The 26532-nt window shown below is 41.2% G+C and overlaps 1 long non-coding RNA gene across 1 annotated transcript; it reads left to right on the top strand.

Moving 5' to 3' along the window:
- Positions 1-23: 23 nt before the first annotated feature.
- On the top strand, positions 24-26532 carry LOC107309302 (uncharacterized). Its single transcript, XR_001553151.2, has 2 exons — positions 24-127; positions 23825-26532. It is a non-coding gene; the product is annotated as an uncharacterized LOC107309302 (long non-coding RNA).

Raw genomic sequence — 26532 nt, 5'->3', positions numbered from 1 at the left:
GTGAGCCGGGGCGACGGGACAACGCGCATGCGCCGCCCTGCGCCGGGCGGCGTACCGGGAAATGGAGTCCGCGATGGCGGGGCTGCTCGCTGGGCTCCAGAGCTGAGGTGCAAGTCCTATAAACAGGGTTGGTCCAACAGCCCCCAGCTCATAGCACGGACATCTGTCGAGCAGCTGCCAGACTGTTCGGCTTCGCTGGCAGCGGCTAATTGTGCTCTCTGAGGACGTTCATAAGTGCTAAGAAGTTAATTGCAGTTGCAATTAATTCAGTGACAAATCACACGGACTTGGGCAGGGTCAAGGTTTCATCCCCATGAGAATTCAGTGTGATGCACCACCTTGCCCTGTGGGCTGTGTGACAGTTCTATCAGCTCTGTCTGTCCTGCCAAAAGGATTATTACGTGTCCAGTCAGAGCGCGGCATCGTTCTGCTCTTCCGATAAACTTCTAATTGAAGATGCAATTATGGAGATGAAATAACTGTCCAGACAAAAGCTTTTCTTTCATATCCCATGTAAAGTCATCCCTTAGTCTGAGCTGCGCCGGCAAACCCTGCACTCCCTGCAGGTGGGCTGTGTGCTGAGAGTAAAGGCCCAGCTTCTCCAGGCTGTGCAAAGTGCTTAAAGAACTGCAGCCCACTTTGGTTCTTCCATCACAAGCTTTACTGTGTATTCACAGTGTATTTTGCTGTCAAGATATTGTGGGCTCATCCCCTCCACCCCCCTCAAAACTCAGGAATGTCATATAAAAGAATTTAAACTTGACGCTGATGTTGGTAGTAAGTTATTCTTAGTTACTAATTTCACTTCCGCTTGGAAGACATCTGGAAACCAGTGTCTTGTGCAGGTGATTCCATTTCATAATCACAAGAAGATAAATTGGCATTAGAAAGGATGCTCTGTGCTGTGGCTCTGTCTTAGCTTGTTATAATGCTTCCAGTTTTATATACAGGCCACATAAAAACATGAAGTCAGTGTAAAAAGGGGAGATTGAACTGAGAGCTACTGGGGACTTTTTGCTCCTAAGGGCAGCCTACACAGTGGTTAATGCTCCATCCGCTGTAAGTTGTGTAGGATTTGGGGAAGCACAGAATTAAGAAGAAAAGAATGAGTCAGTCTCTGTGTGTGGTATATTATCAGGAAGCCACTGGGAGTACTAGAGGGACAGAAAAGAGATGGAGGCATTTGGAGAATGCCTGACTTACTGCTGTGGGATCAACCCTACCGCCCACAGCCCAGAACCTCTGAACTCAGAATTGTAGGGTACATGATCAAAGCATGAGTGGATCTGTGATCTGGAAAACTCTATATCTGCCTGTAGAATTGGATGGTTTGTTCTCTTGCTCTGTCACCCTCAAAGTAAACAAATTATTTTTCATGTTCAGATGGAACTTCCTGTGTACCAGTTTGTGCCCATTACCTGTTGCTGGGCACCACTGAAAAGAGCCTGGCTCCATCCACTTGACTCTCACTCTTTAGATATTTATAAATATTGATTAGATTCACCCCTCAGTCTTTTCTTCTTCAACCTCAGCTTTTCCTCATGAGGGAGGTGCTCCAGGCCTCTCAACATCTTTGCTGCCCTCCTTTGGACTCTTTTTAGATACCTGTCTTCTTTGAACAGAGAAGCCCAACACTTAGTGCAGTCCTCCAGATGTGGTCTCAGCAGGGCAGAGTTTACGTTCTTCATTGCTAAAGAAGTAAATTATAATTTTAATTTCAGTAAGCAAGTAAAAGAGCATTACAGGATTACTCTGGAGTACACAAGGAAGAGGTTTGATACTTCTAGAACATACAGATCCTTACCTTAGTTTGACAGTGGAGTCATGCTGTAAATTTCCTATAGTATGTGCGGTGAGAGTTAGCTTCCAGCAATGGAATCTGAATGCAAAGTTATCAAAGGAGGAGCATGGTGATACCAGAAGGTGTTGGCAAGCTGGTGATTAAAGCAGGACTGGTTCTGGCAGACCTGGAGCCAATGATCCAGTGATCTGACGAGGCAGAGAAAAACAACTGTGCTGAATACACTTCTTGTACACAGTGCAGGGAGAGTCAAGGAACAAACAGAGATGAATATGAGTCTTGTAATTGTCCCTGAGGCAGGACAGCAGAACTACTGATAAGGATGTGCACTTCCTTCAGAGGAATAAGGCAAGTTTTTATGTCCAGATGGAGACAGTGGAGTTTCACTACCTGGGAAATAATCTTTTGAGCAGTTGTACCAGCCTCCTTTAATACAGAAAATGCCTGAGAGATCCTCTGTGTATTACTTGCTTTTTAGGACAAAAGAAAGGAAAAGAAAGAGGTAGATTTAGGGCAAACTAGGATATGTTTGGGGTTTTATTTTGTTTTGTTTTTTTTTCTTATTGTTGTTGTTGTTTTTTAACATTTCTACATTATTTTAGCACCCATCTCTTTTCCTGGATGGCTTTAGAAAGACAAGCCTAGATTCACAGACTGGGAGGCCAAATTACCCCTTCTCTATCCAGCACTCAGGTGGCTGGGATGTTGACTGAGGGTGTTGGAGAACCAGTTCACATCCCTGCTCTGCCTACAGGAATCTGAACCCACATCTTCACTATCCAGTGATACAAAGGGGAAGTGCTTTTCCTTTGTTCCCTAGGGAAGGGTGTCAGTAGTCTGTATTTTCAGTCTTTCTCCCTGGAAAAAGCATGGAAGAAAAATAACATAAAAACATCCTGATATGAGTGGATCAGCAATGCTCTGTTTCCATTTCTATTTCAGTGGCATTTTAACAATCAAGTCTGCCCAGCTTCTTCATCCCTTCTATCTTATTGTTTCTGGTAGTTGGAAAAGGAAACAAAAAATGACACAGCATCAAACAGAATAAATTTTATAGATAACACTCTTTATCCACTGTGATGACATCACTATAAGAGTCTCTAATGCAATGCAATCTGCAAGAGTATTACCAAAAGCATGTAATGATTATAATGGAGTATTGAGATACTGAGGTAATTTACAAGGAATAAAAGGTTCCTTTGTTAGATGTGGAGTTATTTTTGCTATGTATACATGAAGGGAAGATAACCAGGATTCAACAACATATTTGCTTTGAATTTCAGATTTTCCTTGTTAATTGTGGTGTCCCATAAGCCATGAAATACAGGTAATTTGATTTTAAAAGCGGGAGTCACATCTCTAAATTTGCACTGAGGCAATTATTAAGAGGTAGTCCATTATTACATTTCTCTAGACTACACACTTTAGTAATTTAGTAATTAGAAATGCATAATAATTAAAACTGCTACCCCATAACAATAATTTTTGAGTTATAGAACTGAGATTCCATTCCTGGAGGTTGACACCTCTGAAAGAACATTTACATCAGCAGTTCCATTACTTAGGCCCCAAAAATAGGCCTGATAATGACTACAGATTGCATCTGAAATCCCAGCATCTACTGAAATATAAACTTTTCTTCTGGAAAACACAGGATTCTTCTACTGAAGGATCTATTAATGTTGCTCCTTACGTAGCTGAAGACACTCAACTTAGTGACAAAGGCTGAAAAATCATCACATTTGGTCTCATTATGGAGTCTAACCACGTATTCTCAAGTCCACTAGAATTAGACACTGATAGGAGATTTTATTTACTGAAATCACATCTTCTGCTTGCAAGCTTGTCTTGCAGTAAAGCAGGAATAATTTTATCAGTAGCCAGCATTTCTGATAAGCAGTGCATTGGCTGCCTCTGTTCTGGTCAGTGGATACCAGCTATGTCTGTCCGTGAGAGGTTGCTGTTTCTTTTGACATAGGAAAGAAGAAGCTGAGGATGCTGTAATCACTTCAGTTTGTCATTTGCTTAATAATAATCAGGTGAATTAAACTATTGAAATGCTTACTGAAAATGTAGCAAAGCTCCTTATGCCTCAGTTATTTTCAGTGCAGAAAGGAAAATGATCCTTTAAAGTTGAGAACAAATTATGCATTTTTTTTTAATAAAAGCTCTACTTTATAGTGTAAATTCTTTGCAGCATGTGGGACGCAGTATATGTAATTCTCTGTTAAGAAAGATCATCAAATATAAACACAATTTACTGGAAAGTAATCTTCCAAATTCCTTCAAAAACCTATTTTTTTTTTCATTGATTTCAGTCTGAGCATATTCTCCTGTTATTTAGAATGAATAAATTATTAAATGAAGAGTGTCAGTGTAACGATTGCTTTAACAAAGACTACCAGCTACTCTTTCCAGGCTGAGTTTCTTAGTAGCTGATTTCTTGTTACCATAAAAGATTAACTCATAAAATCACTTTGATTTAGCAAGGGGTGTCAAAACATCCAGCAGGTCTGACTGGTTTTCTTCCTATGTCAGTCAAAATACTATGTGGTTTTAGCACTGATTCATGTTTCTGTCAGCTGCTGTGCACAAGATTGCTGAGTAATCAGTTCAAACACTCTGACTTGAACAAAATTCAGTGCTAGTAGGAAAGCTTTAATGTTTGATTATTTCTATATCTAGGGAATGTGGTAGCACGAAGAATGTTCTCAAACTTGGAATTCAAATTCAGACCTTCCCAAGTGGGTCAGATATGTACTATTCCAGTTCAGCTCATAACACTGTAGATGTACATGAGGTCATTCTGAACTTAAGAAATACTGCAGTATCTCTGTAATCTTGTACTGTAGGAATGATAGCCTGACTCATAAACTAAACTGGCTTCACAGTCTGATGGAAGCTGCAGGTACAAAAAAGCACCCAAAGAAAGTCTAAGCTGTGTGTGAACTGTTGAGACAAGGAAAAGAATCTGTGAAGAAAAATCTGTTTCCGTGATGCCATGAATAGATCAGGTTATGCTGCATCATTTCACTTTTCTCTTTCTTTGTCCTTCTAAGTAGTGAGGGGGTGTGTGAGAAGATATTTTGGGTATCATTAGATATGACCTATAAAGGAAATGCATCCCTAGTACATGTAAACTATTCTTGCCTAACCCAGAGATGGCCCAACTCCTTTTCATCTCTTCTGTCTCTTGAACGCTGTCATGTGGTTTGTGTGGGACTTGACTGAAGTTCAAGTCAAGTTTTTGGAAGGTGAGAGAAGAACAATGAACCCTATTCATAGAACACCAAACAGAACTCTGTCTTCAGGATGATTTATTGCAGGCAGTATGATATACCTCAGGAGGAGCAAGGAATGTTCAAGCTCTTACCCTGAATACACTTGCAGCATGTATTCAGTCTGTGCATAGTTCATGTTTTAGGGTAGGGTATGATTGGCTCCAGGGACACTACTGTCTAAAATGTTATCAATAAAATCAGAAGGGTTAATACTCTTTATTGGTTTCAAGGGTCAAGACTCGGGAACTTGGAGAACGGTGGCAGGACACGCCAAACTTCAAATATTAATGCTGCCTCAGAATTCATGGCGCTAACCACACAGAACCTCACACTAGTTTTCCCACATGAGCACCATAAACAAAGATTGTGTAGTGAGACAAATGATCTCTCTTTACTCCAGAGCATCTAAAAGAACAACTGTGACACAAATACCGTGAAGTGATTTTGTTCCGTTTTTGTGGCTTTTTCTTATTGTGATCTCCTATTGCTGTGGATTAAGAGCGATCTGTTAGCAGCTGCACTTAGGCTTGAACATGACAACAGTCTGAATAAAAGAGAGCGTTTCAGGGAAGTTTATTTAAAGGGCTGTGATAAAATTATGTAACCATTGAGCATACACTGGTAAACCGTTGGTCATACGCTGATAAATGGACTGATTAGAGTCAAAAACTAGGAAACAGAACAGAAGGATGGGGTTGTGATGCTGAATTTTGCTCTGTAAACTGTGGGAAGTCTGGATGTTTTTCTGTAGGTGCCTAGACAAGATGCCTCACGGACTGTTCACAACAGCTGGCTGCCTTACTTTTCCCAGTGCTCAACAACTTGCTTTCAGTCCCTCAGCACGATCCCAGTCTCACTTCTGCTGCCCACTCCCATCTCATTGCTATGTGGGATTTCCACAACTCCCATTGATTTGTCACTGGGCTCAACTTTAACCTCACTATCCTCAGCGGGGGACTTGGTGGTGAACCATCTGCTGTACACCCATGTGCCCAAAATGGCAGATGACGGCCATTTTGATGAAAGAGAAAACACGTGATGCAAGCTGAGGAAAGGCTGCCATCTGCCTCACGGTGAGGCTCAAACAGCTGCAGTGAGAGGAGCTGACAGTGCTAAAAGTGAGAAAGGCTCACTTGTTCAGGGAGGATGGACTGATGTGGGAATGCCAGGTGTGAGAAACTTCTTGTAGAGTATGGAGGAGATTGTGCACACACTGAAAGTTATGGTAGCCACCTCGTAGTATCAGTCTTTGTAGTTTGAGGTGTAGAGAAGTGCTGTGATATCTCTGAGGGCAGCTTCAAAATGTTTCAGAGTTTGACCATAGTGTTGCTGGAATCGTTGCAGGACTGGGAAGTGCTTCCAAGTTGCACACAGCTACAGCTCATCTGGCTTTAATAGGATCTCAGCTCTGTGATATAAACAGCACAATAATTAAAACCACAAAATATTTTACTCCCCATACAGCTATCATCCTTTTTTCATTCATTAGAAAAAGAAAGGGAGAAGGAGGGCTAACTGAAAAGAGTCCATTTCTACTAAGTCTTGTTGTCAAGCAGAATCTCCTGCAGAAAACATGGTTTTGCTTTCCAACAGCTAAATTGCGCTGGAGATCAGGTGTTAAAGTGTTCATATTTGCTGTTCCTTGAAACGCTTTGCACAGAGATCTTTGTCAGACAGGCTTTCAATCTGATGCAGATATTCCTCACAACTGTTAATGGCTTCATTAGGAGAAAATGATACTAAGTGAGCTTTTGTAACAAAAATATCAATCTGGGGAGCTAACATTTTCCTACTCTTCTACCAAGGAGAAGATGTGTTTTGGAAGGTGTAATGGGGCAGATGGCTTGCCAGTGTGCTGTGTTGTAATGAGGGCTTAAGAACAGGGGACAGAACCTCTGGTTGTTGGTATGTACAAGGCGGGTTTTGCTGAATGAAATCTGGATTAAATGGCCAACAGCTCCTGGATCGTATGCTCAGCAGGTAAATAATTTCATGTTACAAAGTTTACTATTTTCCTCCTGTGGAGCCTGATGGGATCAACAAAATGCAGCACGAGCCTTATGACAGGGCCTAGCAGCTACTTGAAGCAGTCCTGTCTTTCATTTTTCAGAAGCTAAAACGGTCTCCTGGAGGCTATTCGATGTAAATAGAACCAGCCTTTTATTAGAAGACATAGAAATCATTCTGAAACGTCAAAAAAAAGTAATTGTGGCCAATTTTCTTACATAACTCGTGACCTTTCAAGCTCTATTTGTACTCATAAAGGTGATTTTTGTCCATCATTACTTAAAGGTCCCTGAACCAGAAGTGAAATCATGGCCAAAAATGCTTTTTTAAAACTATTCTGAATCTTACTTTTCTTGAACTTTTTTTCTGCTTTTGTTTGTTTGTTTGTTTCCATGAACAACACTAAAACTTATAAGAAAAGGTAGGAAAAAATTCTTCGTGTTAAAGCATTTCAGGTTACATTTCCCTCTGGTAAAAGGCTGCCTCTGTTCTCTTATCCTTTACTTAGGGCTGAATTCTGAAGATCCACAGTTAAACAGACTGATCTAGATGGCCTTACAATTGCCGGAAGGTTGTCTATGCATGTGTTTGTTTTTACATTATCCACTCTTACAAAAGAAGTTGCTTGTAAGCCTGATTGGATACAACAAACAGAATTCTGCTTGTCTGTGAAGGCTCATTTATGAGATAAGTAGCGCAAACAAAACAGTGTGGAATAAATGCTTTGATTTCATTGGTGGTTTGGACACCAGTTATATTTCAGTGATGCTTAGCAGTGAACTCCTGGGGCACTCAGAGTTTTGGCTCCAGCATGAGGCATCCTATGGATCCTTCTTGACAGATTTTTTTCCGGCTACCCAGAAATCTGATCTGCTCTATAGCCTTGACATTGTCTAAAATGCTGAGGAATACCTGGCATCCTCGTGCGTTCCTGTGTGTCATTATGCATGATGGTTTTCTTTAACATTAGCCTGTAATTTATGGCAGCCCAGCAGATGTTGCCTCAGCTGAACCAACCTTACAGTGGGGACAGAAACCTCTGAACAAGGGGCACGCGTCCAGCTGTGAACAGATACTTCAGTTTAACATGTCAGAGCCCTAAGAGAGGAATAAACATTCAGAAGGAGGGAGAAGATAAATGGCTATTCTACTCTGAATTCACACCTGGCTTGTTTTGCAATAGCTTCTTCATGTAGACAAACATAAATGGGACTCTAGCCAATTTTCTTTTGCTAGAGGAACATTTTGCTCTCAGGGATAGAATGGTTAAGAGCACTACATAAATGTTTCTATGACGTGAATCACCCTCACCTCTGAATCTTTTGTGCTTGATGTTCTTTAAGTTACATCACTTCTGAAGGACAGGAACTGGATTTCTTCCTGAAGAAGTTTAACTGGAAATTGCACACCAGTGATTGTTCTAACACACCCCGAAGGTAACTGGAACATGTAATCTATGGGCTGTTGAGCAAGAATACAGAAGTTTATCCTGTCATTATCTTGGATTATGCTCCAGCATAATTTCCTATTTCATGCTGAATTATAGAAATACTAACAAAAAGGTGAGTTTTTAGAGTTCTCCATTGCTCAGACTTCTACAGAAATGTTAGGGTGGCTTTTTGTTTGTTTGTTTTATTATGTTTTCTCTTGCAATCTGAGAAACTTAATGAGGTTTTTAGACTGTAAAGAGAGGGAGTTTCCAAAATGCCTGTGCTACCAGTACAGTGTGAAAGACTTCTGAAAAAGGAAGCAAATCCTCTGTGAGTCATCTTTTAAGGGAATTTTGTTTTAAGTCCATTATATTCAACATTTTCTCCACTCCAGGGCAGGTGCTCAGTAACTACAACACTTGCTTTGTTGATATTTCAACTTGCCAGGTCATCTGTAGACGTTTTGGAGATTCATCTTCCCATAGAACCTGACACCAAAATGAAGGTGACATGCAAATGGCTATAGTCTGAAGTATGCTCTAGTTATTGGGGATTACTGAATTCACATACACTTGCTGGATCACAGAAATGACTGACGTAAACAGCTATCACTTCTGACAGCAATTGCTTATCAGGTCTAAATTTGAATCTCTCCAACTGCATGGTAAGGCCTGTGTCCATATGCTTAGCAAGTGATTTGTGATCAATATTACTCTGCGTGTGCTCTTGTCACAATAGTTCTACAATCACTTGGTTGGCTCCAAACCAATGTAATCTGTCTATCCTGTAATACAAAAACAGTAATGGCCACTAGATCATGTGCTGGCAGCTGGTGTGTAAACATGCAAATCTTACTTGATAGGTAGGTAAAATAGCTGCATAGTTTTGGAAGCAGCTGCAGGTCTCACTGCAGGAACATTAGTCATTTTTCTCAGCAGAAGTACTTTCTCACTTCAGTCCTTCACTGTTTCTTGTGTGATTTTATCATTTCACGTAAAATTCCTTTTAAACATACCTGCTGAGTCCTTAAATAAGAAGTTCAGAACAGATTGAAACCAGAAGAGATTTGTAAATCGAATAAAGCTGAAAATAAAGAACCAAACTTTCAATACAATGTGTAAATTAATTGGCACAGCGTGCTACTTTATGTCATTAATGGAAATTTTTCATTGTGGTCAAAACTGCTATCGGAACATTTCCCAGACCTCAAAATTTGTCTCACAGCTGCTGTTTAGCAGGTATTCAGTGGCTTTGGACTCACAAAACAACTCCCACCATACTACTGTAACCCCTACCTGGATCCACCATTCCTTAACTTTCATAGCAAAAAGTTTGCCACGCTTGGTTATCAACATGAAATGGAGCACTGTATAGTAGATTAATGAAATGTGGACACTGATGCAAGGAGTCACAAGACGAAGACCTATAAAGTGAAAGTCACACACAATCTAGAAAATCTGATAGGTCTATGAATAAACTGAAACTTATGGCTGGATCTGGATTAGGGCAGAATGGGCTCTAGGTAGGCTATAGCCATAGATCAAGTGCAGTTTCACTCTTCAGAATGGTCCGTTGAGGCAGTTTATGGGAAAAATATCAATGCATTAATTCCTGGTTACGATTTTGAAACATTTCTTAACAAAAAAACAGGACTATGTTTTTAATGGTATTTTCTTGAAAAACATAAGACACTGATGGAAACTGGTCACTTAACACGTCACAGGTGAACTGGCCTACAACAACTATGTCTCGAGATAGTCCTGATATGAGTATCACTTTTCTGAAAGGAGGTTTTTTAAAGGTGTTCAAGGGAGAACTGTGTCCAATTACATTGTTTTCCTTAACTCAAGAGAACTGAGATATCTGTTTCCTGTCAAGTCACACACATTGTGTAGTCACCAGTGCACAATGTACGTGCTGAGGAAAAGACACTTTGCATCATACATCAGTTAGACAACATAGCAAGGACAAACAGATCAATGGTTCTGTCTTCAAATGAAAACAAATGTGCTTACTTACCAACATTTGCATCTTTGCTTAGGATAAGCACAAGCTCCTTTCGTATCCGTCAAATTCACAAGTCTGGTTGATGTTGCCTGTTTTTTTCCTAAAGAATTACTTTTGCATTCACTTGTTTGCCCTTACCTGACCTTGGTAAGTGACTGGATGTCAGAAGGGAGTCAACTGTTGATGTCGTGCAGCTTTCTTTAGAACATCTTACAGAAGGAAATTTGCTCAGAGAACTTGTTCTTAACCCTGAAGTCACAGATTCAAATCTGTACAAATTGGAATTAAATATGATTAATTTCTCTTGAACGCTCTTCAGTAGCTTTTTGTCTGGCAGGGATAGTTCCTGATGGCAAGTGTTTGTATGGCAGCTCAGTCACTAATGGGATCTATGGGTTGGTTTAGGAGAGAAAGGAGCCACCACAGCCAATAGGACTAATCTACCTCAGTCACTGGAAATTCTATGATACACTTACACTTCAAGATATACCAGAAGTTGTCCTACCTCATGTAGAACAGTCAAAGATTGCAGCACTCAAAATAAAACTGAACTAGGCTTGAAGCAGAAAGCGTAACACAGGGACAGTCTTCATGGGAAGGATGGTGCTAACTTGGAGTAGAAGTACCTCTTGCACTATCAAGGAGCTGTATTCTCTAAAATGGAGGAGGAAAATCTCAGGAGAAGGAAATGCACTGCCACACTCTGAGCCACTTCCAGAACATGGTGAAGAAACATCCAGAGTATGAACCTGGAATCTTCCACCAGCCCTACATTCAGTATTAGGTCATGTGGTTCGTTTTCTGGTGAATTCCACAGGAAATACTGTCAGTCATAAAGCCTGTGCAGTGTGGAGATGGTTCTTTTTAGCTCTGAGCTGTGCAAAGCAGACATAAAGTACTTTCCTTCTGCCTGGTGTACAGGTAAACAGTAACACGCTGTATTCAATAAAGACAGGAAAAACAGGTATGTTGCTCACAAGCTTGAGCAATCTTGGAGGTGATTTTTAAATCATACTTTCTGTGAAACATTTTGTTTCAAAAACAATCACTAGCATGATTGGTGATTATGATGGTATGACCATAATGATAATACATTCCCTCCCCTCAGAATCCAAGTATTGTGCTCTTAGTGTACCCCAGGGTAGAAAACCAGCTGGAGCCACAGCTGCACTGGCAGCAGATGTCGCAGCCATAATGCTTATTGCCTTTAGGTGTAAGACCTATGAAAACAAAATCTGTTTACATGGGGAATCAAGGCAGTAGTACAGTGCTATTCGAGCTACAGGGACTAGCTTTCAGTGTCCATAGCTGAAGGCCATATGAAATGAAATTCAGCTCTCTGGCTCTAATAAATGTGCTAGTAAATTTAGCTGATGTGCAAAAAACATTGGTTCTGCAAAACGCAAGTGAAAGACTTAAAAAAATAATGCTCATTTCAAGATTCTGTCTGCCTATTAGTCTGAAGGAGCATAAACAGCATTCTTTGGGTATAGTATTGTGAAAACACTAAGAGAAAAATGCTGTCAGCACCTCAGTGCTTGTATGCAACTGTGATATATAGTCACTGGACAAAAATAAGTTCATTGCAAAACCATCCTCTGAGCTGCCTTTGTTTCACTGTTAGCTCTGGTTTGCCAGTTGCAAGTCACAAGGAAAACTATGGATTTTGGTGTGTAGCATACCTGGCAGAAGTGTGCAAGAGCACGTATTATAAATTCTCCTGCTGGAGATGGGTGGGAGTAAAGGTTAATGGCATGCAATGGCACTCCGAGTTCTGGGAAGAAAGGTCTGAGGCGGCTGACTGCAATTCATAGCAGCTGTGGGGTGTGAGTGCTGGCATTCCTTCAACCTGCTCTCCTGGCTCTGGGATTTTAGCTGCATTGCAAATGTGACGTTTCAGTGATCGCTGTCCTCAGCTGTCCTTAGCGTTTCCTTATTGACAAAGCTGCTAGGAAGAAGTCAGGCTCTGTGTTTCTGTCCGCAGCCGTATGGCCCAGGTCAGGGCTCAGAAGGCAAATCCGCCCGGCACTGACAGGAGCAGCATGCGGAGAGTTCATTGCTTGCTGTGAGTCACCCGCCTGAGCTGCCAGAGAGAAAGAGATCTTTTGTGTTTTCTGCCTGCTCCTGGCTCTCGTTACTGTTGGGAGACAGGAAAAACAAGGCATCCTTTGACTATTTTTATTTTTAGATGTGTTTTTGCCTCTCCTGTTACTCAGTACTTGACATCTTAAAAGCACTGAGATGTAACTGACTTTCCTGCTAATTTCACATGAAGCATTGTGTGGAAAGGATCCTGTGGTCATCATCTGCCCCATCTCCTGCTGCCAGCAGACCCCTTGCTGATGCTTAGTCAGAGCAGCCCTGGCTGTGTTTGATGTTGATTGGAAAATGCCTGAGGGTGCAGGTCACACAGCCTCTCCACAGTGACTGCAGTGTAACACAAGTGGGAACAGGTGCTGGCCATAGGCTGCCGTTTTTCATGAGTTTGCTGGTTGGTAGGAATGCAATCAGCAGAAGAGAGAATGAGTAAACTTTCTGTCACATCAGGAAGCCAATTTTGTAGCAGTTAACCTTGACGCGAAGTCCATAAATCATGCTGTAGTGTCATGCGTGATTTTTCTTTTATTGTGGCGATTTTTACAGAACATCAACTTTTAGAATGATATAAACTAAGAACATCATCTTACTGTGCTTTATGTAGAAGTTTCTAGAGGTCTTCACCACAGACGTATAATTTAAGATGTAACTTCAGCATCCTCCCATATTGTGAGTTGTCTTAGATCTAGACTTTAATGCAAAGAAGAAAATGCCCAATTGCCATCACCAGTTTTCCCAGCTCTGAGGGGATGTCTGAGGGGACACCTGAGACTGCAGAGAAATGCTTCACAGGGAGGTGCTCAAAATAGAAAGGTGCTAAGGCAGATGTGATTATAATAAAACAGCAACTCTTGGATCCACCCTCAGGTTTAATGAGTGGTAGATGTACATCCAGTACCTGCACTTACCTTTTTGTGGTAGGACTGGAGCCTCTGCATGGTGTTTTATTTTCTTTTCAATTTCCGCTCAACACACAGCAAAGCTTTTTTGAGAAGCCATTATAATGGAATTAGTGTGTGGTAGGAGGAAATGTGTTTGTTTGCAGCACGACTAGGGAGGATGCAGTTTGGAAAGTAGGAGTGTTCTCTTGTCTAAATACAGTTCTGTTTAAGGGCTCACAGAGACGGTTATTTTTATTTAGGGCCTGTTTACTAATCGTAAGTTTTAAATGCAGTAATGCAGAGAAAGTCCTGAGGGTGATGGACAAATGAGACAAGTTCACAGTGTGATGAAGCTGCAAAATATGAGTGCTGTACCGGGTATATAAATAGGGCATGACTTTTCAGGACAGGAAAATCATTTTCCTTCTTGCAGCTTTGCTTACACTCAAGAATACTGTGTCCGGGTTTAAAAAGATTTTGTAAATTTGATGGAATCCTGGACAGCTGACAGCAATCCTAAGGTTTGAAGAAGTGATTCCTGTGGAGGTAACAAAGGAGTTTAGATATTGGAGGAAAAAGCTGAGGCTATGAGGAGCTCCTCATCTGAACTGACCTATGCTATTTCTGTCATGGGAGGCTATTGCTGGTATAAAGGAAAGGACATGCCCTGAAACCAAAATAACTGCCCCACTATTTAATTCTAGTCGAGGTTTTGGTGATTTTCCCTGTTTCATGAATGGCTGGAGGCACCAAACTCCCCTACATCAGCTTGTCTGCCAGCATGGCTTACGCGTACAAGTAACTCTGTTTTTTTCCAGAATTTTACAGCATGTGAATTCTTCTGAGAATGAAAGATTTGTGTTCCTTTCTGTGTATAGCCACGCACAGAGATAAGAGTGTATCAGACATGGATGTTTATGATTTATCTAAAAAGCTGGGCCTAGAAACAAGTGTTAGCAGATGAGTAGGTTACTATGGACCAACTGTGCTAGTGTGAGGTACCTGGTCATTAGCTTAGTTTGGTGAGCTGTGAATGTATTGGGATAAAAACAGGCAAACAGCTGATGATGTAATTAAGAGCTGTCAGACTGGATGTATCTAATATCTGCCATTGCAAATGGCTGCAACGATTTCACAAGCCGCTTGTTTACAGTGCTTTAGTGTGTAGTGCAAAAAAAATGCTGGATTTGTCTATAATATGAGAAAAAAAATAAAAAGCATAACTCTTTTCTGTAAGTATACAGGTGAATTATACAGTCTCTGTGTTTGTCCAACTAGCTGTCAACTGCATTATAAGCCTGGGAGAAGCAGACCTTCTAGTATCTGACCTCGGATGTGACATCTCCAGCTCATCTTCTGTATGTAGCAACATCCTGGATGTCAAGTACAAACAGGATGACGGTACATTTTGATGCTGTTTTAATGCATGAGTGGAGGCTGTGTGGCTAAGGCCAAGAAAAATGTATGTTCTTTGAATCACTTCATATCATCACCAGGTTTGTTTTCAAACACTGAAGAGACAAAACAGCTGAAGGAAGTGATAACTTTTTTGCTTCTAGAAATAAGTGGTTGATGAATTAATCTCTTATTAAATGTCCAGTGTGAGAATTATCAAACTATTTTACTGCTTCTCCACATGAAAAAACAGCATATTTCTAAAAGGGTGGAACAAAGATGAAAAGGGGACATTTTTTTTAGTAGTTGATTGCTCCTTGTGAGGTGGTTTGGTTTTCTTTTTCCTAGAAAACAAATATTTATGTACATAATTGTAAGCGTTCTTTCTTTTCTGTTGCTGTAGAGATGAACAACATTAAGTTAGTTTAGATATATTTGAGCTCTGCTGCCATCCTACTCCCAGCATTTAATCTACTGCACACAAGGTACAATAAAGCCAGGGATAATAATGTCATGACATCCATTTCTGGTGATGTGAGTGGGAGTTTGCAGAAAGCGAAGAGTGCTGCTGTTCTTCAGAGTTCTGTGCCCTTGGGCCACCTTTCCATCTCTGCTGATGAGCCCCGCGCAGAGGGGCCTCCTATAGTGCAAGCTGGGTTCTCCTGACTTCTTCAGTGTTGTCACAAGCATCATCAGGTACAGAAATATCCATAAGCACATATGACTTCTGTAAGGCCCTTACAGACATTCTATGGTTATGCATCTGGGTTAAGACAACATCTGACTATCACCATCAAAGAGTCAGTGTGTGAGGCAGAGATCTCCTGGTGATGGACGCAGGATCTCTTCTTATCTCATTATTTTCTGTGCCAGATAGAAAGAAAACTTGAGGCCTGCCTTCATTAGAAAAGCTCTCATACTTGGTGGTGAATGAATGCGTATGCAGCTTTTATCCTTCTACAAGAAAAGTAGGATGGGCTCTGTACATAGTACATGCTGTCTTGTTTCTTTAGGTGGCTGGTTTTTATTTCTTGCTGTATTATGATTTGAAGGCATGCATATGTAGCATGAAAAATGACATGGGAACCTGAAGAGTGCTGCATAGCTAGGCTACTTGTAGCGCAGATTGTTTTGTTCTAAGGCTCAGCTTAGGTCAGAAGTAAAGGTTTTATCACATATATGTGTAAAGATCTATATATGTGGATGTATCTCTCCTCCTTCAGTGTTTATAGGGTCCCTGTGCCCAGGAAGGCCAACACAGATCAGTGCTGTAAGGTTCTGTTTGTATGTTTTGGTGCCTTTTCACGCACACAGTTTTCTGAACATTAATCTCATAGTTATTTGCTGTCCTTTGGCACAAATGGTTTGCCAATATTTGGAGCTTTATTTGACTTCTCCCTATCAGTAGCAGAATTTGATCTTCCTTGGGTGTTTATCTGTTGCAACGTTATCTGCTAAATTCCTATCACACACTATAGAAATAGACTTCTGTGACCAACTTTTCAGCTTATGATGGTCAAGTCTGAATTTCCTACTGGTCACACAACAGCAATCCTTTCTTCTGCTCTGTATCAGAACAATTTGTGCCACCTGCTGGGTTGCTTTTAGCTCTTACAGTTCTTACAGCCTTAAGAACAGAGTTAAAACATATCTACCTCAGCTCATGGCCTTACAATCAAAAGAGGAATTAGAGAACCCTATTGACCTAACTGGCCTAACTGCTTACTGTACTGGCTTTGACGCTGGTCAGGAGTTCCTGTTTCAGGTGTCATCTCACATGAGAATTTCTAATTACTTCTTCCTTCAGACTGAACGAAAGGTACTTACCAGACCTATGCAAGTAATGGATTTTGTTGTGGAACAAGCATAAAAATCAGAAGTGTTTGGCTTTGTTTTACATTAAATGTATCATTTTGACTTGAACTGAAAATATCATTTTGGAATGAACTGTCTTTTAATTAAAAAGAATTAAAATTGTTGCCTTAATCCATTCTGATTGTAATTCTTTCCAGATTTGTCTTTGCTCAGCATAATTTCTGATGTCTGAAAATGCCTCCCACCGCTAGTGTTCAATATCCCCATTCGCTTTAACTGAATTGGTAGATCAGTGACAGCCTTTTTTATTAAGACTAAAAGTAGACTCTGGGAGATCATAAAAGTGTCCTTTTCCATCAGAGGTCAACTTTAAAAGCTATTTTTATTTTTTACATTTATTTTCTGGCTCTTCCTTTCACTGATTGCTCTCCTCAGATATTGAGCAGCGCAGAAAGCTGCCTAATGCTTTTTTTTCCCCAGCACTTTATCCACACAAAGGTCCTCGTGTTTTCCTTTACTTGCATTTATCTACTTACATTAGTGGCTCATCTTCTCTTACCGCATGCTCTGACTTATTTCCAGACTATATTCAATATCACAGTCATTTTTGAATCATTGTTAATTTCTGCCCTGGTCCTAGACCTATTTTTTTCACATATGTACTTGGTAAAGCTCCTCATAATCCTCTTACCCATTTGCCCAGCATTGCTAACATGAATTCTTTTTTTGATGTTCTTGCTTTCACTGAAGTCCTTGAAATTCACTTCTTGAAACACAGCCGTTTACAGCTGAAAAGAAAGATCTTTTCATCTTATGCCAAGAAAAGTATGATCACTATTTCTTTAATTGGGATTAGTTCTTCAGCAAGGTGGATTCTCTTGTGCTTGAAATCTTTGATTTCAGGATCATAAAGCTGTAGACTATGTAATTTATTCTTTTCAAAGCTTTACGCCTGCTTTGGTTCAGTTCTCCAGAAAAGCACGCAGTTGGAGGACCCACAGCTAATGCCAATTTTCACAGATTTCTGGAGAAAGGCTTAATTTTTAGATGTCTTGACAGACGAGATGATAGTGCTGATTGTGCTATGAGGGCCTATGATGGTTTTGTTTTGTTTACTGTTTTCTGTCGATGTGGAGTCCCGGAGCCTTCCTGATCTGCAGGTGATATTTTGCTTTTTGAAGCTTTGTTGTTTCTCCTTTTGTAAGTGGTAAAGCTGTATGCTCTGAAGATGTTATCCGATACCTTTGATTATGCACTCAAGAAGACAGGGTTTGGGTCACTTTGCATGTTAAATTCTGTATAATCTCAGTGTACTTTATAAACAACTCATAATCTAAAAAGAATTGAGACGTAATGTTAATGTATAATTCATGCATTCTTTTATACAGGGTGCAATATGCACATGCTAGCAGTTTCCTCTGGGGCCTGCAAACCAAACTGAAAATTGTTTTGACTTGTGCTCAGTGTAGTGTATAGAATAGTAATTTTACAAGATATATCTTAATTGTCAGAGGAAGAAGTGTATTACTACCCAAAGTAGAAAGTAGGACAAGAAATCTGTGTCATGTCACAGTCATTAGTCCAATCAGAATATGAGCAAAGAGGAGGACGCATAGAAATATTAACCTTGACAGACATAAAGGAGAACTACCTTAAAATTAAGATTAATCTCATAGTGGTTATTCAGATATTATGAATATCTTCTTTCACCAACTGTTGTCAACTCTTAAGAGTTCTATTCTATAAAATACATTAAAAAGAAGGATTCTAGGGGATGATTAGTGGGCAATAAGAAAGAATAAAATAGTTTTGTATAGAAATCCTATTAATTTAGTCTTCAAATCCATGGGGCTAATGGGAAAAAAGAGATCAAAATTCTGTTCTAAACCTCATGTAATACTTTTCTTGGTCTACAAGAAAGGGTACTACATTATGCCTGCATCTGTTTAATAAGGTTTTGTGATATTTAAAGTACGTGAGAAATAGGCACAAATTAACAGGAGCAACCAACTGAATTGTTGTGGGAAAAACCTCCTGTAAATATTTTGGAAACCTTTTCATTTTTGTTTTGTTTGTTTTCTTTGTGGTTTTTATTTATTTATGTTGAATTTACTTTAATTTTTTTTCTTTACTTTTCAATTATCTCCTTTTTAAGGATTTCCTTTTCTTGGCTATTTTTCCTTTCATAGATATTTTTTCATACTCTTTCTTGTCCTCTTTCTGGCCCTGTCTTTCTTTCCCCTTGCAGCAACTCTGACTCCAAAGGCCCTCTTCTCTGTAGCATAGCGTCCTCAAGGTCAGGCTCTGCCATCTCCTTTCTTTTTTCCTTTCCACTTCTCAGCATTTGTGATAATTTAGAGATTCTTCCCTAATTTCCATGATGATTCACACCTTATCCATCAGTGCTAAAGTCGGTAGAATTGTTTAGGCTTTGACAGGGATTTACACTGTTTGTTCTGCGCTGTAATTACCACATCAGCACAATGTGGGCAGACATCTGTTTTATGGATGAGGACTCCAGGACAGGAATTTCATTGCTGCAGTAAGAGGCAGAACCCAGCCAGAGCCCGGCTTGACAAGCAGCTCCCCACCACCTACCTATCAGTCTGTATTCCTTTAGACTGAGTGGTGTCCTACCTTCTCAGGTCACAATAAAGGTCGTGTACAGTCATAAGCATCTCCTGGCTGCTTGAACAGGGAGAATGTGGTGGCACTAACAACACTGGAAATTTCCACATTTGTTTAAAACTACCTCCAAGGAAGCAGAGAAGTCACATAATGGGTCACTCTTCCAGCCCTGCCTGGCTGTGTGCAAGAAACTTACAGTGACTGTAAGTTTTCTAGTGGTGAGATCTCTTTGTTAAGAGCAGAGCATTACAGAGACACTCAAGAAGATTCTTGCAGTGAATTTCAACATTTCTAGCAACTCAGTAACGGGAGTGTAGTGAGATCCCCAGGGCAGGTCTGGGGGGATGTGGGACCCCCACCTCCTTGTGTGTGTGCACAGATGCAGCAGCACTAACACCACAGGCAGCAGCCAGGTTTCTTGCACTGCAACAGAGAGCAAAAGGATGCATCCGAGTGCTTTGGAGATGCATCTCTGGGGAGGTTTTGTCCCAGTTCTGCTTCTCTTGTTGTAAAGGGTTTTTTTGTGTGTGTATGTTTTTGTTTTTTTTTTTTTGTTTTTTTTTTTATGAGCATAACCATTACAGTGCACAAGGTGACAGCATTTAAGAACGAAGATCCTTCTTATACGCTTCTCAAAAGGATTCTTTTGACCACAGGCTTTCCTCTTCCTGCTCATGTCAGCAGCACCAGCATGATACTACCAGTATTAGGTGAATATGTTAGTATGGTGCATTAACTTTAATGAGATGGTGAATTTAGGGCAGCACGTGACTGTAGCAATTTAGATGAATTAGAGATTTGCGCCTCTTCACTGGAGCCCTCTCTGAGGTTGTCCCTGTGCCTGTGTTGGTCGATGCATTCATGCTAATGCCAGCCTCATGCTGGCTTCCATACAGCCATGTCAGCTCCTGCTGTGCTGTCCCAAGGCAGAAGCCTTGGGAGCAAGCACCTTGGGGAGCAAAAGCAGACCTGCACTTGTCAAAGCAGCACAGCCTGAGGGAGCCCTTGATTGAGCAAAGCATCCTTTCCAATTTACCGCCAGGCTGGTCCACAAACCCTGCTCGGGTCATCAGGGAAGCACCTGAGACACCTGCACAAGGGGATGGTGGATGGTAAAAACTGGGTATTTCATAGCCATAAATCCCCTAAACCAACAATGTCCCATAAACTGTTTATATGTAAAATGGGGCACAGAAATAAAATAAGAGCACAAACTGGAGTGAGAAAATACTAGTTAGCACAGTGGACAAAGGTGTTGTTATTGGTAAAATCAGCTCTTCATCTGGGTCTGGTGGGCATCGCTGAGGAGGAGAACTGTAGATTTCTCACCTTTTACACTGAAATGTGCTTCACCAAGGAGGGTTGTCTGATTTCTAAAGATCTGGAATACTTTTATTCTGAAATCTGCTTGTGAGTGAAGGAGGCAGGAAAAAAAACCTACAGAAACCTGAGCCAGAGCCAAACAAACAAGGCTTGCTAAGTTAGGGAAGGGGAGAAAGTAGCAGAATATTAGAGTAGAGGAGTTCAATGATTTAACCTGGAAAGACAGTTAAATGAGAAGAGCTGGTATGAAACAATCACTCATTACTGCCCCAGCCAGCAGGAGGGCAGCAGTATGCCAGCTCTGCAGCTATCCTGGGACCAGCGGCAGAGCATCTGTCCCACCCTGTGCTGCCTAAGGGCTCTGCCACTTCTGTGCTCTGCTCCCACCCGGACAGAGCTGTTTGCACTGCATACAGACAGCGTTAGGGCCCCAGCACCTGGGAAGGCTGTGGTTTGGTATTTTTCCACTGTTCACAGCTCAGTCTCCAGTTGCAACTGCCGGGCACTCTCTTGGCCCTTTTGTGATCCATGCAGAATAGTGGGAAGTACTGTCGAGCAGAAAGGCACTTTCTGCCCATTTTACCCAGATGTAGTGACTGTGCAGAGTCCACAGAAGCAGAGAACAAGTACACCGTGTTCTGAAAAGTAATTAGTCACTGTATGCGAAATATCAGTGGAGCCTTTGAGGGAGAAATTGCTAAATGAATCAGTCTTGAAAAAGTACACTCATTTAATCAAGTGGATTTAAAAATCAATCTGGTTCATCTGGTGCAAATCTCTAATGTAGATTTCTGTTAATCCTTTTAACCCTTGTGTATATCGGTTTGGCTCGTGTCGGTAAGTTACTGACTGAGAGCAAGTTTAATAAAGGGCTTAGTTCCTGCGTTTTAAGTGATCCACTACCCAACTCCTAAGTGCTGGTACCTGGCCTGAAATCCAATTGGACTGTAAAGCATACAGGCATGCGAAGAACTGATCATAGAATCATAGAATCAAAGAATGGCTTGGGTTGAAAAGGACCACAACGATCATCCAGTTTCAACCCCCTGCCATATGCAGGGTCACCAACCACTAGAGCAGGCTGCCCAGAGCCACATCCAGCCTGGTCTCAAATGCCTCCAGGGTTGGGGCATCCACAGCCTCCCTGGGCAACCTGTTCCAGTGCATCATCACCCTCTGTGCGAAAAACTTGCTCCTAATATCTAAACTGAACCTCCCCTGTCTCAGTTTAAAACCATTCCCCCTCTTTCTGTCTCTATCTGCCCTCGCAATCAGTAGTTCCCCCTCCTGTTTATGTGACCCCTTCAAGTATTAGAAGGCCACAACGAGGTCTCCCTGAAGCCTTTTCTTCTCCAAGCTAAACAAGCCCAGCTCTCTCAACCTTTCCTCACAGGAGATGTGCTCCAGCCCTGTGATCATCTTAGTGTCCCTCCTCTGGACTCATTCCAGGAGCTCTGCATCTTTCATGCACCTGGGGCTCCAGACCTGAACTCAGTACTCCAGATGGGGTCTCACAAGAGCTGTAGAGGGGGACAATCACCTCCCTCTCCCTGCTGGCTGATCCTCTTAATGCAGTCCAGAACACAGATGGCCTTCCAGGCTGCAAGCGCACACTGCTGGTTCATGTCCAGCTTCTCGTCTACCAGGGACCCCCAAGTCCTTCTCCACGGGGCTGCTCTAAAGGAGTTATTCTCCCAGTTTGTGTAAATACCTGGGATTGCCCAGACCCAAGTGCAGCACCCTGCACCTTGGTGAACCTCATTATGTTTTCATAGGCCCACTTCTCCAGCCTGTCCAAGTCCCTCTGGATGGCTTCCCTTCCCTCCAATGTATCGACTACACCATTCAGCTTTGTGTCATCTGCAAACCTGCTGAGGGAGCACTCAATTGCATCATCTGTGTCATTGATAAGGATACTGAAGAGCACCAGTCCCAAGACCAAACCTTATGGAACACCACTCGTGACTGACCTTCACCCTGATGGCCTCAGAGGTGTTTGGACCAGCCCTTGTACAACAGGAATCTCCTCCAAATTAGGGGCATGGGATGGTGAGCACAAGGACATTTGCCCTTTTCTAGTGTGTCAATGCTAAGTCTACCAAAGGGGTGGTGAAGCTGTATTAAAGGCTCAAAACCCCGCTGGTGGATGTCTTAAAACATGCATCATTTTGTCTTCTGACTTGTGCTCCTACTTTCTGTATAACCACCTAGCAGATGGAGCCTGTGTGCAGGGTACAGGGACATGCCTGGGCCCTTGGTTTCCTCAGCTTAAAACAGGCTTCTGGCAGCTGCCCACTTTTTCAGGGGACAGATGATTCTTCAGAGGCACCTGCCTCTTCCCATGTACTGCACTGATGCTCCTGCACCTTATTCTACATTGCCTTTTAGAAACAAAGAGGGTACAGATTGCATTTTAACGTAGCTCCAAGTTTCTTCATTCAGAACGAGCTTTGAGACCTTGTCCATGCAGACTCCTGGAGCTGCCCTTTCACACACCACTTCATGCTGTGCCTTCCCTTTGTGAAGTTAAGTCTCTGCTTCTAGGCAGCCGAGAGGAAGGGAGTGTGCAGGAAGGGAAGCACAGGGCATAACAGGATTGCTGCTTCCTGGTTTCTGGTTCTTCATGTACTTGTCTGAAGCACCCTGTCAGGAAAAAGGTAGGCCTGAAAGGGAATAAGGTAACAAGGTCAATCTCACGCTGTACCAAACACATCTGCAGAATTTCTGGTCAGAATGGATGAGGCACCCAGGTGATGAGCTGAGGAGTTTACAGGAGCATTTGGCCTTCAAGGAGAAAGTAAAACTCTTTTGATTATTGCAGGCATGCACTACCTGACCTCAGCAAAGCAGTCTGATTGCTGTTTTCATCAAGCTCATGAAGAGTTTTGCTTAGAGACCTGCTTGGAGAAAGCTGGATTAGGCTGGTGTCTAATTGAGTTACCTGAGTCTAATTCTGTTGTCATAATTGCCTGGGGGAAGCAGAAAGGGCTGGTTACCAATTAAGATTTTAATGTTTTTAATTTAAGAGAGTTTGAAGGGTATATGTGGTCTAAGAAATCTATCTAATTGATAGAAAAACAAGTTAAATATCCTACTGCCTCAAACTCTAGCTGTATTCTCCATCCAGGGAATTCAGTTTTCTATTTTTACATTTGACAGGTCAGGCCTTTGCAGCCTGCAGGAAGGCTGGAATAGCCTTGTAATGAGAAGCTGACATCCTAGCTGCAGCTCTGCTGCTCTACAATGAGGGCCTGGTGATGGATGAAAGGGGAGGCACCTTGTCTGCAGAAGAAGGGCTGTATCTTATGTTTCCGACTGCTGTGACATCAGTGCTTCCATCTTCCAACAGTCTAGTTGATGTCTTCTGGCACAAAGAGTAACAGAAAAAGAAAAAAAGCTAACCAGAAATGAACAATAAGGACTGAAAGATTGTTTCATTCTTCTTTGCACTTTGCTGAGCTGAGATTCTAGCAGACATATGAGAAATACTGTTCAAAATGCTTGCTGTAAACTCGTGTCCCATTCATCTCTGTAAACTGCAGCTTGCAACAGAGCTCAAGCACAGAGTACTGCACAGCTACACAGGGTGCTGCTAAAATCTGGCAGCCCTGTCTTCTCTGACAGATGCAGACTGGTGATGAACTGAAAGGCTGCTCCAAGATAACACTCAAGTTTGTAATAATGGAAAAAAAAAAGTGATTAAGTATTAAGCTTTCTCCTATTAATTCTTTTTAGATTTCTCTTACACTTTTTACATGAGAGAGAATTTGGATGACTACTGATGTTGTAAGCTGCTATCTTTCTAGTTATTTAAGGTGCAAATAGCTTAGTAGGTTTCTTATTGACTGTGCTAGCTTTCCAGATGCTAAAGCTCATTCCAGCAAGTTAGCAGTCACTTCCTAAAGAGCAGAATGACAGTTTAGAAAAGCAGCCAGAGTTCGATTTCCCAGAGTCTAACACAGTGCAGGTCCATCTTTGTAATCCGCTGGGACTCTGCTCGTCTGACCCAGAGGGCAGAGCATCATCTACCCATCTTCAAGAGCAAGGCGATGACATCAAAGCAGAGCTCTGCTTCCTTAATGGCTTCTTTGAAGCTGCAGCAGCAGAGAAGGCAAAATACAGCAGCTCCCTCTCTCCTTCTGAAGAAAAGAGCACAGCACGGCTCTCCAGAAATGACATATATAAAGGCAGAGAAATTGAACATAATTTTATGGAATATGCTGCCTTTGGGGAGTTCCTATTTCTGCTGAGTGACCTTATTTGTCCCTGAAGTTTTAATTGTAAAGCTGCGCTCTGCTTTTGATGGTGCTTTCTTTCAGTACAGGTGGGGAAATCTTGTGCTGCCTCCTCTACCTTTCCAGTCCTTGTATTGTAACTTGTACAAGCAGAAATTGATGCCTCCCTCAGTACCTCTGTGATTTCCATGTAAAGGAATATACCATGGGAAAAACAACTGAGAAAACTGAGTAAAGACTGGATGAGGCCCCCCTGTTCATTATGAAGCTCATTTAGGCTTTATTCATACTGTTTCAGTGATCTCTTTCTGCAAAAAACAGCAAGTTTGCTAGTATATGTGACTGCCAAAATGGACACTGGCTGAAGATCACAAAATGTTGGTGAAACGTATTACTGAATTCTTGTCTTATTGTATGCAAGTTTATTGTCTGATTTACATCAGTGCAATTGAGTTGAAAAAAAACCCAGTGAAGACACACGATCAATCTATCAGAATACTTCATTTTTAAATTCAGACAGCTGGCAGCAAGCTACTTACTAACAAATCTCCAAATGGGAATTATTGTTGAAATGAATATTTGAATAGTTTTGTATAATATATTGAGAAATTACCACTGTTTGCAACATATTTCAAAGCAGAAGGAGAATAAATTAATTTTATGTTATATTCCTTATATAAAAGCCCTTGGCCCTAATAAGCATTTCATACTGGTCTTTTTTTTTCATGACAAGACTTAACTAAAGTAGAAATAATATAAGGAACTTAAGGGAATGTTCTACTAAGTGCTTTGCCTTAAGAAATAAGTACTAAGCCATCAAAATAAAGGACCTCTGTTACCTAGTGTAGGTCTGCTCTAGTTTATATTCAAAGGTAAATCAGCTGCTGATATTCCTCTCACCAAATCATAATGTTCTGTGTATTTTTAGTATCATCTTTACTCATTTATAGCGTTTTATTATCCCACAGTAAAATGGTTAGAACTTATTTTCAGAATTGAAGAAAACGTTCACTTTCCTCCCCAGTTGTGTTTCACCCTGGTATAGTCTACTGATTCAATGCAGAAATGCACTGCTTTTTCAAAATAGCCTCTCGAGTTCTGTTTATACCTGCAGACTTTAGTCTGGTTGAGCTACCATTTGCCTGGGGTGCAAGTTATATGAAGGTCTGGGCAACAGCTCCTAGCTTGATCCACAACCAGCCTTGTAAAGCCATAACTTCAATTAACAGCCAAGGAACTACCTGCCCAATGGCATCACAAACACTCAAAGATTACTTTGAATACTGTGATATTTGTATGCCAATAAAACATAATATTTCTGTGCTTTTCATAGATTCATACATGAGGATACTGATGCACTGGCATACTGCATTTCTAAGTGGAGCTCCTAATGGCAGAATAGATGTAGCACATATTCTTTTGTGCATTTAGTGCCCCAGATTTACCTTCACTGATGAAGGCTGAATGTGAAATAAACCCACTAACTATTTGGTAATGTCACATTTTTGTTTTTCTTTGAATACACCTAATTGTGCACTGCAAACCAAACCTACTTGTAATTTTCTTGGGCTTTTGTAATTTGTTATTGACTTTTATAGATTATTCAATAAACTCAAATTGCTTTTTGTCTTA

The sequence above is a fragment of the Coturnix japonica genome, chromosome 1 (assembly GCF_054131305.1).
Source record: "Coturnix japonica strain WE chromosome 1, WE-NBRP24, whole genome shotgun sequence".
Taxonomy (NCBI): domain Eukaryota; kingdom Metazoa; phylum Chordata; class Aves; order Galliformes; family Phasianidae; genus Coturnix; species Coturnix japonica.
Note: the sequence above shows the minus strand (reverse complement) of the source record. Positions and strands in the feature narration are given on the sequence as shown.